We start from the raw sequence: 18,143 nt of genomic DNA, 5'->3' as shown, positions 1-18,143 counted from the left end.
TCAATAAAATATTGCAAGGACTTGGTATGATGGAATCTGAATCAATAACAAACTTAAAGATATCAACCGAACGTTAGGGTTCATCTCAACTATCTAACCCACTCATTTCTTCAAAGATAGTTTCTCAATGTTGTGTACTGGATAAAAAATTCTGTTTTTACTAGTACGGTTCAAAAAAAAAAAAAAAAAAAAAAAAAAAAAAAAAAAAATTCTCAACTGAAACCAACCAAAGGTTCAGGTTCGGTTTTTCAAAATTTTGTACAACCGAAACCAACCGAAGGTTCGGGTTCGGTTTTTCAAAATTTTCCAGAACCGAAACCAACCGAAGGTTCGGGTTCGGTTTTTCAAAATCTCGTAGAACCGAAACCAACCGAACGTTCGGGTTCGGTTTTCAAAAATTTTTCTCAACCGAAACCAACCGAAGGTTCGGGTTTGGTTTTTCAAAAACTTTTCTCAACCGAAACCAATCCTAGGTTAGGGTTCGGTTTACCTCAAAAATTCCAAAATTTTTTTTTTTTTGTGTGTGTTATTATTCGTTTTTGTGGATACATTTTATGAACTTCTTACATGTCCCTAGAAGCATGCTGCTGTATGTGTCTCAAGCCTCATAAGATTTTGAATAAAGGCCTTCATGACCTGGTATACACAAACCTTGTCTTCCCAACAAGGCCACTTCATTTATTCTAATCGTGAGCTACCTCATTCTTTTCTCATATGAGTTAAGAACTTCCTGCTTGGTCCTTCTTCTTGCAGTAGAGGTACTTTTGTTATCTTACACCATCTCCTATTACTTCTCCACTACACTCATTCCATCATGGTAACCCTTGAGACTCTCAGTCCTTACCACTGAGGTTTATGGTTGCACAACATCTGTGTTTATGATCTTAGTTTTGTGACACTACGAACTAAGTGAAACCCAAAATTCAACTCCTAAGGAATTGACGGTGAACGATTATATTGTTCAAGCTGTTACTAACGAATTGATGAAAGTACCATTTTATGTGATTCCTATGAAAATGTTATTAACCCATAACTTTTCTTCCCCTGGGATCTTATCCTTATCTTTTTTTCTGAGATTTCATTTAGCCGAATTAAAAGAAGCCTTTCAACATTTCTCAATAAATGATTGATCGTAATATTAACGGACATTCCTTTTAAAATCCTAAGTTTTTCTTTGTCCTATGGCATTTAATGCGCGTGGTTAAACAGTAACGGCTTGTCCCTATGAAACGGCGATTATTGGGCGGCGTGATCCTAGGAATCTGACACTCTCTCTCCTACATGATCATCGTCCGTCCCAACTGTCATCCATAAGAGATTTGAAACGATCTTTCTCTCTCTTCCCTCCCACTATAAATAGCCCGTTAAACCTCCTTTTACCTCTTTACCGCTCTCAAAATTTCTAAACCACAAACTCTCCCATACAGTTTCCTGTTCATCATCTTCTTCACACCTGCATCCATGGCTGACTCTTCTTCAGTTCATGCTACATCCCAAATCCTTCCCATTCGCCCACAACAATGCTTAGTAATTGATCTTAACCCAAAGGCATACGATCCTTACATGTCGCCGATTATAGAATGCCTAAAATACTCTCAACTCGAACCAGCACTATCCAGAATCGCATCGGTGCCAATGACGGCTCTATCGCAGGTCTACGCGACTGCATATTATGACAAGGCTGTCGACCGAGTATTCTTCGAGATTGGAGACCACAAAACCTCCGTTTCTCGCCCTCGTTTCTGCTCTCTACTCGGATTTGCTTCTGACTCATCCAGAGTCCATCCAGAGTCCATACAAACCGGTCATATGTATAGAATGTTTTACAACATGGGATACACGAAGGTTCTTACATCCGTTGCCAGATTCAAGAAGTCCTGCTTACCGCCTCAATGGAACGGTTTATTTACAGTCTTGTTCAAGGGACTTTCGAAGAGAAGCTCAGGTTCAGACGGTGCCAGTCGTCTGTTCCTTACTATTCTGTATGGAGTTTACAATGGGATCAACCTGGATTACGGGTTCGTTCTATGGCAACAACTTCTTCAGAGCCTCTCATGTTCATCCAGACACTCTGAAGTTTCATTGGCCCGATTCTGGATTCTGATCACCAAATGGGCCATGGACAGATTCGACGTTCCCATTGGCGAAGGTGCATCGATGACTTCCGTTGGTACTTTTCACACCAAGAAGATCATCATCTCCGATGCCTCCAAATTCTCCTTTATTGGCTCGATTCCGGAGTCCATGTATGGAAGCGTACCTTCGGATAGCAGGCTGATCAGAAAGCTTAAGGAGCTAACACCTTCTAGTCCAAGGGTTCTGACCCCGGACATGCTCAGATCTATCCACGATGCAGATAAACCATTGAGCAAAGGTAAAAAGGCGGATAAAGGAAAGCAAGTAGAAAAACCTTCAAAGGGGCCTTCACCTAAGAAGAGGAACCAGACGAAAGCTGCCACTTCCCCCCCACCGAAGAAGAGGAAGACTCAACCAAAGTGAAAGCTCATTATACCCTCCTCTTCGAGTGACTCTGAGGGTGAGAGTTCGGATTCTGACGACTCTCAAGGGGATGCTTCTCCTACACGAGGCAATACACCACCTCGATCCCCTACCCCAGAGATTCAAATTCCCAATTCCCCAATTCCTTCTCCTCCTCAAATCTTTACCACTACCACTGAATCACCCCATGTAGCCGAACCTCCTCAACCCAAAACCCACACAACCGAAACTACCCATAAACAACCACCCACCGAAACTACCCATATACAACCACCCACCGAAACTACCCATACACAACCACCAACCGAAACTACCCATACCGAACAACCAACCGAAACTACACCTTCACCCACTCAACCTACTCCTAATAAACCCTCTACACCCCCAACCTCTCCACCCTCTTCTTCTCATGGCAATGCCTCTGAGGGTGAAAACCCTTATCTCGGGGGAGAAGACATGGTCTTTGATTCGGTCTACTATAGTCCGTTTCAAATTCAGAGTGATGAGGACGATGATGCACCTGTCACTAAGAAACATCTAAAACAGCTCAACGAGAAGATTGATCTCCTTCTCGCCTCCTCGTCCAACCAACAATCAACCCTGTCTGAAGCTGCACTTCAAAAGATCGTAGATGCCTTCACCAGCGCCCAACATGATTCAGCAGCCTCAGCAACTGCTGCAATTCAGGCATCTACCCGAGCATGTGAGGCTGCGACCGAAAAAGTTGATAAACTATTTTCTGATGCCTCTGCTCTACTGCAGTCAATGCAACAAAGTGCAGCTGACACAAAGGCATCATTGGAACCGATTATCCAACAATTGGTCTCCTTTGTCACATCGGAGTTGCCATCGTTCGCCAACCTACGTAAAACCATAAGCGACGACAACTCGGCTTTTACAGCCTCCATTGAAGCTCGTCTCGTCAAGCTTCAAGAAGATCTGACATCCGAGCGTTCTTTAATGGACGATCTGGCATTAAAAACAACGGCTCTTGAGGTCAAGACCACTCAACTCTCTCAATCTCAACAAGAGCTGGAAGATCTTTGCTCCGAACGAGAGGTGGTTAAGACGTGTGTTTCGGATGTCCACGCTGTCATCTCAAACATCCTGGAAGCACATGATCCAATATTAAACTTTTCGGTGAGGCGATCCCTTGCTGAAAAGCTCTCTCCAGCCATTGATCTACTAAACAAGGTCGAAGGCCTCCCAAGTTTCGTGTCCATTCCGAAACAAGGGGGAGATGAGAAGACAAGTTCAAAACCACCTCCTTCCTCAAAAGCTTCAAAACCACCTCCTTCCTCAAAAGCTACTCATACAACTGAACCATCTTCAACTCATCAAATTTTAAGTTCAGGTATGAAGAACAAAGGTAAAGATATAGCTGAGGACGAAGATGAAGAAGGCGACAAGGAGACCATTGCCGACATTTTGAAACGAAAGAACAGTCGCAAGGTTGGTGATGATGCCAGTCGTGAGGCACGTGAGGCTGCTGTAGCCGAACGTAAGCAAAAAGAAGCCCACGATCTCCTTGAGAGCCGAAAGACTCTCTTCCCTGCCTGGACCAGGGAACGCTTGATCAAAGAGGCCATCGAAACTCCCAGCATCCTATGGCTCGAGCCGGTCATATCGTTCGACTGCAGCAATTCTGTCGATTCGCAGTTCGATATGCCGCTGACTCGAAAGGCGTTTATCTTTCACGTCTTCTCTAATATTTTTGATGTCCCTCACCCGAACGCTGAGCTTGACAGGGAGCTCATTGACTTTTACCTGAAGGCTGCTCGTCCTCAATTCCTTACATGGAGCGCTCAGAAGATTGTCAATGTTCGGGTGCTAAAGCCTTACACTAAGGGACGCTTCATAAACGTTCGGTTCAAACTGATTCGGGGATCTGCAAAATCTGTTCATCTCATCTCTCTAGCAGATCTACCGAATCTAAATCCTCATGATTGGATCATTTTGTATAACATCCTTTTGACCAATGAAGCTGAATATGGTCCCATTCTAGACCATGTCAAAAGGATGTTAATCTGCTATATCATGGAGGTTGCCCTTATGGATCAGGAGGTCGCCACAGTCTTCAAGAAGAAACCCAAAATTGCTCTTGTGGGATCGGCCAGTGATCTAAATCAAATGCAGTTGGGCAAGATTGATCCGAGACGTAACACAGTTATGTTCACTAGAGCGGAAGGACAGAAATGTCTCTTCGCTTTAGCTGATAAACATCTTTACACCACAACTTGCTTGGAGCATGTGCTTTTTATTGTTAAACGGTGTAAAGAGAATTCGGCTGATGATGTTAAATATTTTGAAGATATGATCAAATGGTACATCCGGTTTAGATAGACAATTCTTTCCATCACCAAGTGTCTGTTTAGTACCGTGAAGAAGGTACCAGTCTCGGCTGCTGGCCCAAGTAATAAATAAAGATCTCGCTCCAAATTGACGCAAAGGGGGAGATTGTTGGGCTTAGAAGATTGCGTCTTTTGGGCTTGTTTGTTTATAATTTTTTGTATTACGGTTTGGGCCTGTCCAACCGTGTGTCTTTTATGCTTTGTATATAAGCTTATGCTTGCATGCATATTAGGTTAAGGTTTTAGAGATCTGAGAATACGATATTTTCCAGACGACTAAAGGTTTCTTTGATCATACTTGTAACCTTCCAATCCTCTACAGTTGATGTTCTTAATCGAGCTCTTCTGAGGATTTTGTTTTAATCATTTGACTCGTTTGATTCAATCTTGTTCTATTATTTTACTGTGTTTATACCGTCATTGTTTATTTACTTGTTCAAGATCTAACCGATCTTCATAGATTAAAAGAAACTTTAATCTCATCAGTGATCCTCGGCATTCCAGTCACAAAACTTGGAGGGCACACTCGAGATTGAAACATGCCTTTGAAAATTTCATTGAATCTCAAAAGAATCTAGGAGTTTCTAAGAACCAAATTAAATATTTTAATATTTCGACTTTGGTGGAAATTGGTGAATCGTCATTCACCTACCTTTCAAATATGTTATTACTTAGATTACGGCATACCTCTTGTCACACCCCCAAACCAGAACGGCGGAAACGTTCGGGGGCGGAGGACGTCATATTCAGTATCATAACAGTTCATAGAAAGGAAAGTACACACCACCATATATATTAAAGTTTCCAAGATGTTTACATAATTGTATTCGTTACATGTTCAAAAGATAAATACATAAACATCATTCAAAAGAAGTAATTAACGCCCGCGCGTTAATCCCAAAAGTTGATTCCCAAACCTGCTTAGTGGTTCCCTGAGAATACAAGTTATTTCAAAGAAAAAGTGTCAACAATTAAGTTGTTGAGTTCATAAGTAGTTTAGAAAAATTGGATACCATTCCAAAATGGGTGTATATTTTCCAGAAAACGCAGCATTTCAAATGTAAAGAGTTGTGATTTGTTTTGTTGAAAGTGAATGTATTAAATCCAGAAAATCCCATATTTTCCCTAATGGTTGAGACACGAGTTGTTGTGTTTCCCAAGAAAAACCCTTATTTTCTTATAAAAGTATGAAATGCATATGAATGTTCGTGTTATAAGTTGTAAATAATTGCACCAGGAAAATCCCTTATTTTCCTAACATAAATGGCAGTCTCTAAGACCAAAACTTTGCAAGAAACCGACGTTCAAAAGTTGTGTCATAGTTTTATATAATAAAGCTATACGAAGATCGCAATTGTTAGATGAAGAATAGCTTTAATAGCTATTCGTTCATAAAAGCATAATACCATAATAATTGTATATCCGATGAGTTTTATAACCATACTAAACATAATATGCCTGTAACGACGTTCTTCAGGCGTCGCAGCGTTATGACAACTGTCACCCCAAAAGATGGACTGTAGCTAACAGTCAGGGTGCGGGATCATGACTTCCCGTATAGATCTATACACATTTGACACGTTCTCCGAACGGGAGACTCTGGTTATAGACAGGACTTGCAGCATTACTTTTTAATAAAGAAAAGTAACGTTTGAAGATATACACGTCTCATGGATTCTCAATTAAGCCCGTATTAAAGTGATAGTTTTCTATGCAAAGTTTATCCTTTTTCACAATGTTTGAAAAATCAAAATCATAAGTTTTTAGAATGTATAAAACGACTTAGCAATGAAAGGTACTTTGTAACAACCCGTTATTTCAAGTCAGTAAAAATCGAGTCCTGTAACCTCTTTGAGAAAGGAAATAGAATATCATCGAAAAATGAAGTATTCAAAAACTCTATTTGGAGTACACTATGTGGTAGTTATCGTCTTAAGGTTTCCAAACATCTAAATAACACAAAAATCCGAGTTATAACGAAGAAGTTATGCTCATTCTAAGTTTTCCGACAAAAACCAGCAATACGAAGTTGCGTAAAAATGCAAAGTTTCAATAAAACACTTTCCGACCTTAGGTGTCTAAATGAAAGTCGTAGATATCATTAAACTACAGACATGCATAAAAAGAACGCTCAAATCGGATATCGTATGAATAAGTTATGAATTTTTAAAGAAAATCCTTAATCACGTAATTTTAATAAATAAATAATAAAAATAATTCCGGAATTTGCCAACGGAATCTAAATGAAAGTTGTAGATCGTAGTCTCACCTTCGCGGGGATATAAAGAACGTCAAAAACGGAGTTCGTATGAAGGAGATATGAATTTTCGAAGTTTGATAAATAATTTATATATAATTTTTATTAAAACTTCGGGTATTATCCGAAGGGGAGTCAGCGTCCTCATCCGAGGTACGCGCTGCGTACCCCTGTACGCCCCGCGTACCCGAGGAACTTGGCCCAAACCGTCCACGTCGCCCTATGCGAGGCACCCGACCCGCCCGTCCGACCCGCCGTCCCATCCGACCCGACTGCTTGAGCCGTCCCATCCGAGGCCGAGGCAGTTGAGGCTTCGGTCACGCATGACGTACGCGTACGCGCTGCGTACGAGCGTACGCCCCGCGTACGAGGCCTCTCAGGCCCCCTATAAATAGCATGCGAGGGTTCCCGGGAAAATGGCCCATTCTCTCTCCTTTTTCATGCGTTTTACCTCGTTTTCCGTGCTCGCACTACCGCGAAGCCCTGGTCATTTTGTGCAAGTCCCAAAGGTCGATTTTTCTCCCGAGGAATCCCGAGATTTCCGAGAAAAATCCATTTCCCGAGATGAAACTCTGCCCGGTTTTCCATCTTGCTATCTTCAAGCTTTCAAGTGAGTTCATACCCCTTTCAAACACACTTTAAATACATTTTCAAATGCTTTTATACTCTTTTAGGGGGGGAATACAAGTAAACATACGGTTATTATCGTGTAATTTATAAAGTTTCACTTAGCTTGTTTTATCGAATAAATCACTTGGAACTCATTACTATTATGGAAAACTCTTGTCATACTTTGTGTGCATTAGACTTATACAAAGTATATAACGATTTCAAAGTACCTTTCATTGCTAAGTCGTTTTATACATTTTAAAAACTTATGATTTTGATTTGTCAAACATTGTGAAAAAGGATAAACTTTGCATAGAAAACTATCACTTTAATACGGGCTTAATTGAGAATCCATGAGACGTGTATATCTTCAAACATTACTTTTCTTTATTAAAAAGTAATGCTGCAACTCCTGTCTATAAACAGAGTCTCCCGTTCGGAGAACGTGTCAAATATGTATAGATCTATACTGGAAGTCATGATCCCGCGCCCGGACTGTTAGCTACAGTCCATCTTTTGGGGTGACAGTTGTCATAACGCTGCGACGCCTGAAGAACGTCGTTACAGGCATATTATGTTTAGTATGGTTATAAAACTCATCGGATATACAATTATTATGGTATTATGATTTTATGAACAAGTAGCTATTAAAGTTATTCTTCATCTAACAAATGCGATCTTCGTATAGCTTTATTATATAAAACTATGACACAACTTTTGAACGTCGGTTTCTTGCAAAGTTTTGGTCTTAGAGACTGCCATTTATGTTAGGAAAATAAGGGATTTTCCTGGTGCAATTATTTACAACTTATAACACGAACATTCATATGTATTTCATACTTTTATAAGAAAATAAGGGTTTTTGTTGGGAGACACAACAACTCGTATCTCAACCATTAGGGAAAATATGGGATTTTCTGGATTTAATACATTCACTCTCAACAAAACAAATCACAACTCTTTACATTTGAAATGCTGCGTTTTCTGGAAAATATACACCCATTTTGGAATGGTATCCAATTTTTCTAAACTACTTATGAACTCACCAACTTAATTGTTGACACTTTTTCTTTGAAATAACTTGTATTCTCAGGGAACCGCTAAGCAGGTTTGGGAATCAACTTTTGGGATTAACGCGCGGGCGTTAATTACTTCTTTTGAATGATGTTTATGTATTTATCTTTTGAACATGTAATGAATACAATTATGTAAACATCTTGGAAACTTTAATATATATGGTGGTGTGTACTTTCCTTTCTATGAACTGTTATGATACTAAATATGACGTCCTCTGCCCCCGAACGTTTCCGCCGTTCTGGTTTGGGGGTGTGACAGATTGGTATCAGAGTTTTGTTTATAGGGAATTAAGTATATCAAAACCATTCCTTTTTTATATACAACTATAAACTCAACTAGGCAAAAACACTCTGAGAAAAATTCATACTTTTGAAAGTAAACCTAATTAGTTTTAAGGTAAGCATGCACTCATTTATACTAATAACATTTTCATAGTAAATAACTTTAGAAGTATTATAAATAAGTTGTGCAGTACAGGTACATCTTGGGACATGTAATCGGAACTGGGAAGAATATAGCCTGATCAACTATATTTGTCCAAGAGCCGACTAACGTATGCCAAGGAGTGTCTGCAATGGACAACAAATTTAAAACTTACCAAAAGCATATCGCTAAAGAATACTGAGGGAGTATTCGAGTGCCGTCAACCATTAAACTTAAGGGGAAGTTTCATGTGCTCTAGCTTATAGTAAACTTTTAACTCTATTCTCGTACAGTCTAAATGGCGGGATTCCATCACCCCAATGACCTCTACTACCCCAACCAAGGTAATGGAGGGTGGATCGAAGAAGATCCTGAAGAAGACGAAGAGCCTATAGAGTTGGAGGGAGGGGATGACTCTGGCACAGATTCGGAGCCAGAAATTATAAATCCACCAATCCCACAATCTCCCGTCCACGTGAGGAATTTCCAAGGACCCACTCCAGTGTGGGGAAGTCACCTCCATCATTGGATACAACAACAAAGCTTACGCCCTCCTTACGGCATGGGCCGAGACTTCTATGATGTGAGAGGCGGGGGATCAGCCGACCGCGCACTTCCGTTCATGGTTGTCAAACTCGCCAACCAGTGCTATCAATCCGGAGTGCAAGCCAACCGAATCCGAGAGGTCAATGTGGAAGTACAAATCCACACGACCGATATCAACCGCCTAGATTTGTTGCAGAACGACATCCACATTCGCGCCGAAGCGTTTCAAGCACAAGCAAATGCGGCCTTCGCAGAATTAAGAGAACAACAAGCTGCGTTTGATAGACGCCTCATGGAGTCGAAGCAGTCCGACACGGAGTCGAGCTCCAAACGCAAAGCGCACCGCAAGTAGTACTTGCGCAACTCTCAAATTTTGTTATAAATTAGGACTTCGGATAAAAGTATTATTTTCTTTAAATTGTTCTGAAATCGGAGGCCTTTAGAAAGGCCAAGAAATTTTGTCTAGACCCCACTGTAACACAACTATATGTTTAATATATATAAGGGTATACCCCTTTTCTTGTTGTTGTTAATCATGCGCAAATCGTTCGATTCATTGGTACATCTATTCAAACTTTACTTTCAAGCTCAAAACATTGTGTCAGTCAAACCCAACTTCTTAGAACTATTAGAAGTTAACTCAACATCATTCAACTCTGAACTGCCAAAACTTATAAATTTTTCCATATTTTTTCTTTTGGCAGCACGATGCCTCCTCGTCCAAACCTAAGGCCCAGGTCGGGCACGGTACCACCACCACCTCCACCACCAGCTTATGATCCAGCCATGGTTCAGGCTGCTATCACAACAGCAGTAACTGCAGCCCTCTCGCAAATAAACTCCCACGGAAATGGAGGGGCGGGAAGCAGCACGAATCATCCAAATCATGGCACTGGTCATGGCCAAGGAAGAGAATGTACTTACAAGGAGTTCTCTAACGCTAAGCCAAAAACTTTTAATGGAACTGGGGGATCCATTGCACTAATGCAATGGTTCGAGAAGACCGAAATGGTCTTCGAGATCTTCTCATGCCTAGAAGCAAGCAAAGTCAAGTTCGCTGCTTGCACTTTCGTAGATCGAGCCCTCACTTGGTAGAAAAGCCATGTGAATTCAGTGACGCTCACTGTCGCCAACGCCATGAGTTGGGACGATCTAAAGGTTCTACTACTGGAAGAATACTGCCCAAGGGGCGAAGTGCAAAAGCTTGAGCAGGAGCTCTGGAATCTGAAAATGACTGGGTCTGACCTAGTCACCTACACAGCTAGGTTCAACGACCTCGCTGCACTGTGCCCTACCATGGTCAACCCAGAATCAAAGAAGGTTGAAAGGTACATTTGGGGGTTGTCACCCCAGATTCAAGGGCATGTCCTAGCTTCCGGCCCTGTTACCTACAACAGCGCTAAACGCCTGGCTCAGCGACTCATCGACCACGGAGTAAAACCCAGTATCATTTCAACAACCGCAAATCCACCTAGGGAGGCTCAGGGCCAGAGTAGGCCTTGGAACAAAAGGAGGGGACAAACTCTCCAGGAAAACCCCAAGAAACAACAAGTAATAGCGACCCACGCTATGACTGTACCTGTGAACCTTGCCCCCACAAGCTCATATAATGGGAAACTTCCTAAATGCAACCGATGCAACTTCCACCACCACGGTCCTTACCCTGATCTTCAATGCACCAAGTGTAATAAGAAGGGACATACAGCCCGCTATTGCAAAGGGCCAACCCAACCATCCATCCCTACTACTAATACCGGGGTAAGTCGCGCCTGCTTTGAGTGCGGAGACACGGGGCACTACCGCAGGGACTGCCCAAAGGCAAACAACCGGAATACCGGCGGAAGGGGGCCGAGTTTTCGCAATGGGACAAGATGAAGCCATTGCAGACCCTACTGTTGTTACGGGTACGTTTCTTCTCGATAACTCGTATGCATGCATTTTGTTCGATAGTGGAGCGGAAAGGAGTTTTGTGAGTCACGACTTTAAAGGCCTGCTAAAATCAATACCACAATCATTAAGTGAACCATTCATAGTAGAAATGGCCAACGGGAAAACCGAAGGCACTAAGGAGATATACTTAAACTGCACCCTAACTTTAAACGATAATCCCTTTTCAATCAACCTCATGTTGGTCTCGATTAAGAGTTTCGATGTCATCATTGGCATGGATTGGCTGAGTTCTCATCATGCGGACATTCTATGTTACGATAAGGCCGTTCGCCTTAATCTACCAACCGGCGAAACTTTCATTGTCTTGGGCGACAAACCAAGTACCACTCTTCGTATCATCTCAAGTATCCAAGCTCGGAAATGCCTACGCAAGGAGTGTCACGCATTCTTGGCACATGTTGTAGATGTGAAACGCAAAGTCCAAGACATCAAGAGTGTGCCCGACGTACGCGATTTTCCCGACGTTTTTCCCGAGGACCTTCCGGGAATACCACCCGCGAGACAAGTTGAGTTCCGAATCGATCTAGTTCCCGGAGCTACCCCAGTAGCCAAAGCACCCTATCGATTAGCCCCGGCAGAGATGCAAGAGCTATCCAGCCAACTGAATGAACTACTTGGAAAAGGATTCATCAGATCGAGCTTCTCGTCATGGGGAGCACCCGTACTGTTCGTGAAAAAGAAGGATGGATCATTCAGAATGTGCATCGACTACCGAGAACTCAACAAACTTACTGTCAAGAACCGATACCCCCTACCCCGAATCGATGACTTATTCGACCAACTCCAAGGAGCCAACTACTTCTCCTAGATCGATCTGAGGTCGGGATATCACCAGCTGCGAGTCCTGGAGAGTGATATTCCCAAGACGGCCTTCCGAACACGATACGGACATTACGAGTTCGTAGTGATGCCGTTCGGACTAACCAATGCCCCGGCCGTATTCATGGATCTAATGAATCGGGTATGTCGTCCATTCTTGGATAAATTCGTTGTAGTATTTATAGACGACATACTCATTTATTCAAAGAATAAAGAAGAGCATGGTCAACATCTGAGGCAAGTTATAGAGACGTTACGGACTGAGAGACTGTATGCAAAATTCTCAAAATGTGAATTTTGGATTAGAAAGGTGGACTTCCTCGGTCACGTGGTCAGCAAGGAAGGAATCCACGTGGATCCATAAAAAATCAAGGCTATCAAAAACTGGACTGCGCCAACTACACCAACATAAATTCGCCAATTTCTAGGTCTTGCTGGTTATTACCGAAGGTTCATCCAGAATTTCTCCAGCATCGCAAAGCCTCTTACCGCCTTAACCCAGAAAGGTGTGACCTACAATTGGGGAGAAAAGCAAGATGCTGCATTTCAGACTTTGAAACAGGCCCTTTGCAGTGCGCCCATCCTTTCTCTCCCAGAAGGGACCGAAGATTTTGTGGTGTATTGCGACGCTTCGAAGCAAGGGCTGGGTTGTGTACTAATGCAGAGGGGAAAGGTTATTGCATATGCCTCACGACAACTGAAAACGCATGAGGTCAATTACACCACTCATGATTTAGAGCTTGGGGCGGTGGTCTTCGCTCTTAAAATCTGGAGACACTACCTATATGATACCAAATGCACTATCTTTACAGACCACAAGAGCCTACAACACATCTTCGACCAGAAGGAGTTGAACATGAGACAGCAACGTTGGGTCGAATTGCTCAACGACTACGAATGTGAGATTCGCTATCATCCAGAAAAGGCTAACGTCGTGGCAGATGCCCTTAGTCGTAAGGAGTACTCTGGCCGAAGAGTGAAGTCATTAGCCATGTCAATCCATTCGCACCTGTCGACACAAGTCAAGGAAGCTCAAATTGAGGCCTTGAAACCCGAAAACGTGACAGGTGAGACCCCTAGGGGAATGGACAAGAAGTTAGAAATCAAGAGTGACGGAGCACGCTACCTCATGAACCGAATATGGACACCCAAGTTTGGTGGACTTAGAGAGGTAGTTATGAGCGAGGCACACAAGACTCCATACTCCGTACACCCCGGGTCAGACAAGATGTATCAAGATCTCAAACAACTCTACTGGTGGCCAAACATGAAAGCAGAGATCGCTACATATGTGAGCAAGTGTTTGACTTGCGCCAAGATCAAAATAGAACACCAGAAACCCTCAGGACTACTCCAACAACCTGAAATTCCTGAGTGGAAATGGGAGCAGATTTCCATAGACTTCATAACGAAACTGTCCAAAACTCAGGGTGGCCAAGATACTATTTGGGTAATCGTCGATAGATTAACCAAGTCCGCTCATTTCCTACCGATCAAGGAAACTGATAAAATAGAAAAGCTATCGAGAATCTACATCCGAGAGATCGTACCACTCCATGGAGTGCTAATGTCTATCATCTCGGATAAAGACAGCAGATTCATGTCTAGATTCTGGCAATCATTGCAAAAATCCATGGGAACAAGATTGGACATGAGTACAGCCTATCACCCCCAAACTGACAGACAGAGCGAAAGAACGATCCAAACCTTGGAAGACATGTTGCGAGCATGTGTAATCGACTTTGGTAAAGCATGGGATGTTCACTTACCTTTGGTTGAGTTCTCTTATAACAATAGTTATCATACTATTATCAATACTGCTCCATTTGAAGCCCTTTACAGCCGTAAGTGCAGATCACCTCTGTGCTGGACGGAAGTGGGCGACACACAACTAGCAAAAGGTCTAGTCCCTGATAGCACCCTCAATGGTCCAGAGATCATCAGAGAAACTACTGAAAAGATCGTGCAAATACGAGAACGACTGAGATCCTCGAGGGATAGGCAAAAGAGCTATGCTGACAAAAGACGTAAACCCTTGGAATTTCAGATTGGCGATCGGGTACTACTGAAGGTCTCACCCTGGAAGGGAATGATACGCTTTGGAAAGCGTGGGAAGCTAAATCCTAGGTACATTGGACCCTTCGAAATCATTTCAAGGGTTGGTCCAGTAGCCTACAAACTCCGACTACCAATAGAGCTTAACAAAGTACATCCAGTATTCCACGTATCAAACCTGAAGAAGTGTCTGTCTGACGAAACACTTGTAATTCCACTCGATGAGATTGAACTAAATGAAAATCTTAACTTTGTGGAAGAACCCGTCGAGATCATGGATAGGAAAGTTAAACGAACTAAACAGAGTCGCATTCCAATAGTAAAGGTCCGATGGAATGCTAAGAGGGGACCTGAGTTCATGTGGGAACGAGAAGATCAAATGCAACAAAAGTATCCACATCTCTTCCCCAGCCCCTAAGACTCTTCTTTTGTATTAAGATTTCAGGATGAAATTCCCACTAACGGGGGGGATGATGTAACAACCTGTTATTTCAAGTCAGTAAAAATCGAGTCTTGTAACCTCTTTGAGAAAGGAAATAGAATATCATCGAAAAATGAAGTATTCAAAAACTCTATTTGGAGTACACTATGTGGTAGTTATCGTCTTAAGGTTTCCAAACATATAAATAACACAAAAATCTGAGTTATAACGAAGAAGTTATGCTCATTCTAAGTTTTCCGACAAAAACCAGCAATACGAAGTTGCGTAAAAACGTAAAGTTTCAATAAAACACTTTCCGACCTTAGGTGTCTAAATGAAAGTCGTAGATATCGTTAAACAACAGACATGCATAAAAAGAACGCTCAAATCGGACATCGTACGAATAAGTTATGAATTTTTAAAGAAATTCCTTAATCACGTCATTTTAATAAATAAATAATAAAAATAATTCCGGAATTTGCCAACGGAATCTAAATGAAAGTTGTAGATCGTAGTCTTACCTTCGCGGGGATATAAAGAACGTCAAAAACGGAGTTCGTATGAAGGAGATATGAATTTTCGAAGTTTGATAAATAATTTATATATAATTTTTATTAAAACTTCGGATAATAGGGGAGTCAGCGTCCTCATTCGAGGTACGCGCTGCGTACCCCTGTACGCCCCACGTACCCGAGGAACTTGGCCTCAAACCGTCCACGTCGCCCTATGCGAGGCACCCGACCCGCCCGTCCGACCCGCCGTCCCATCCGACCCGACTGCCTGAGCCGTCCCATCCGAGGCCGAGGCAGTCGAGGCTTCGGTCACGCATGACGTACGCGTACGCGCTGCGTACGAGCGTACGCCCCGCGTACGAGGCCTCTCAGGCCCCCCTATAAATAGCATGCGAGGGTTCCCGGGAAAATGGCCCATTCTCTCTTTTTTTTCTTGCGTTTTACCTCGTTTTCCGTGCTCGCACTACCGCGAAGCCCTGGTCATTTTGTGCAAGTCCCGAAGGTCGATTTTTCTCCCGAGGAATCCCGAGATTTTCGAGAAAAATCCATTTCCCGAGACGAAACTCTGCCCGGTTTTCCATCTTGCTATCTTCAAGCTTTCAAGTGAGTTCATACCCCTTTCAAACACACTTTAAATACATTTTCAAATGCTTTTATACTCTTTTAGGGGGGAATACAAGTAAACATACGGTTATTATCGTGTATTTTATAAAGTTTCACTTATCTTGTTTTATCGAATAAATCACTTGGAACTCATTACTATTATGGAAAACTCTTGTCATACTTTGTGTGCATTAGACTTATACAAAGTATATAACGATTTAAAAGTACCTTTCATAGCTAAGTCGTTTTATACATTCTAAAAATTTATGATTTTGATTTGTCAAACATTGTGAAAAAGGATAAACTTTGCATAGAAAACTATCACTTTAATACGGGCTTAATTGAGAATCCATGAGACGTGTATATCTTCAAACGTTACTTTTCTTTATTAAAAAGTAATGTTGCAAGTCTTGTCTATAACCAGAGTCTCCCGTTCGGAGAACGTGTCAAATGTGTATAGATCTATACGGGAAGTCATGATCCTGCGCCCTGACTGTTAGCTACAGTCCATCTTTTGGGGTGACAGTTGTCATAACGCTGCGACGCCTGAAGAACGTCGTTACAGGCATATTATGTTTAGTATGGTTATAAAACTCATCGGATATACAATTATTATGGTATTATGCTTTTATGAACGAGTAGCTATTAAAGCTATTCTTCATCTAACAAATGCGATCTTCGTATAGCTTTATTATATAAAACTATGACACAACTTTTGAACGTCGGTTTCTTGCAAAGTTTTGGTCTTAGAGACTGCCATTTATGTTAGGAAAATAAGGGATTTTCTTGGTGCAATTATTTACAACTTATAACACGAACATTCATATGCATTTCATACTTTTATAAGAAAATAAGGGTTTTTCTTGGGAAACACAACTCGTATCTCAACCATTAGGGAAAATATGGGATTTTCTGGATTTAATACATTCACTTTCAACAAAACAAATCACAACTCTTTACATTTGAAATGTTGCGTTTTCTGGAAAATATACACCCATTTTGGAATGGTATCCAATTTTTCTAAACTACTTATGAACTCACCAACTTAATTGTTGACACTTTTTCTTTGAAATAACTTGTATTTTCAGGGAACCGCTAAGCAGGTTTGGGAATCAACTTTTGGGGTTAACGCGCGGACGTTAATTACTTCTTTTGAATGATGTTTATGTATTTATCTTTTTAATATGTAACGAATACAATTATGTAAACATCTTGGAAACTTTAATATATATGGTGGTGTGTACTTTCCTTTCTATGAACTGTTATGATACTAAATATGACGTCCTCCGCCCCCGAACGTTTCCGCCGTTCTGGTTTGGGGGTGTGACATACTTTGAAATCGTTATATACTTTGTATAAGTCTAATGCACACAAAGTATGACAAGAGTTTTCCATAATAGTAATGAGTTCCAAGTGATTTATTCGATAAAACAAGCTAAGTGAAATTTATAAATACACGATAATAACCGTATGTTCACTTCTATTCCCCCCCTAAAAGAGTATAAAAGCATTTGAAAATGTATTTAAAGTGTGTTTGAAAGGGGTATGAACTCACTTGAAAGCTTGAAGATAGCTAGATGGAAAACCGGGCAGAGTTTCGTCTCAGGAAATGGATTTTTCTCGGAAATCTCGGGATTCCTCGGGAGAAAAATCGACCTTCAGGACTTGCACAAAATGACCAGGGCTTCGGGGTAGTGCGAGCACGGAAAACGAGGTAAAACACAAGAAAAAGGAGAGAGAATGGGCCATTTTCCCGGGAACCCTCGCATGCTATTTATAGGGGGGCCTGAGAGGCCTCGTACGCGGGGCGTACGCTCGTACGCAGCGCGTACGCGTACGTCATGCGTGACCGAAGCCTCGACTGCCTCGGCCTCGGATGGGACGGCTTAGGCAGTCGGGTCGGATGGGACGGCGGGTGCCTCGCATAGGTCGACGTGGACGGTTTGAGGCCAAGTTCTTCGGGTACACGGGGCGTACAGGGGTACGCAGCGCGTACCTCGGATGAGGACGCTGACTCCCCT

The sequence above is a fragment of the Lactuca saligna genome, chromosome 6, assembly GCF_052625555.1.
Source record: "Lactuca saligna cultivar CGN05327 chromosome 6, ASM5262555v1, whole genome shotgun sequence".
Classification (NCBI taxonomy): domain Eukaryota; kingdom Viridiplantae; phylum Streptophyta; class Magnoliopsida; order Asterales; family Asteraceae; genus Lactuca; species Lactuca saligna.
The sequence above is the reverse complement of the archived record's forward strand: the minus strand, read 5'-3'. Positions refer to the sequence as shown.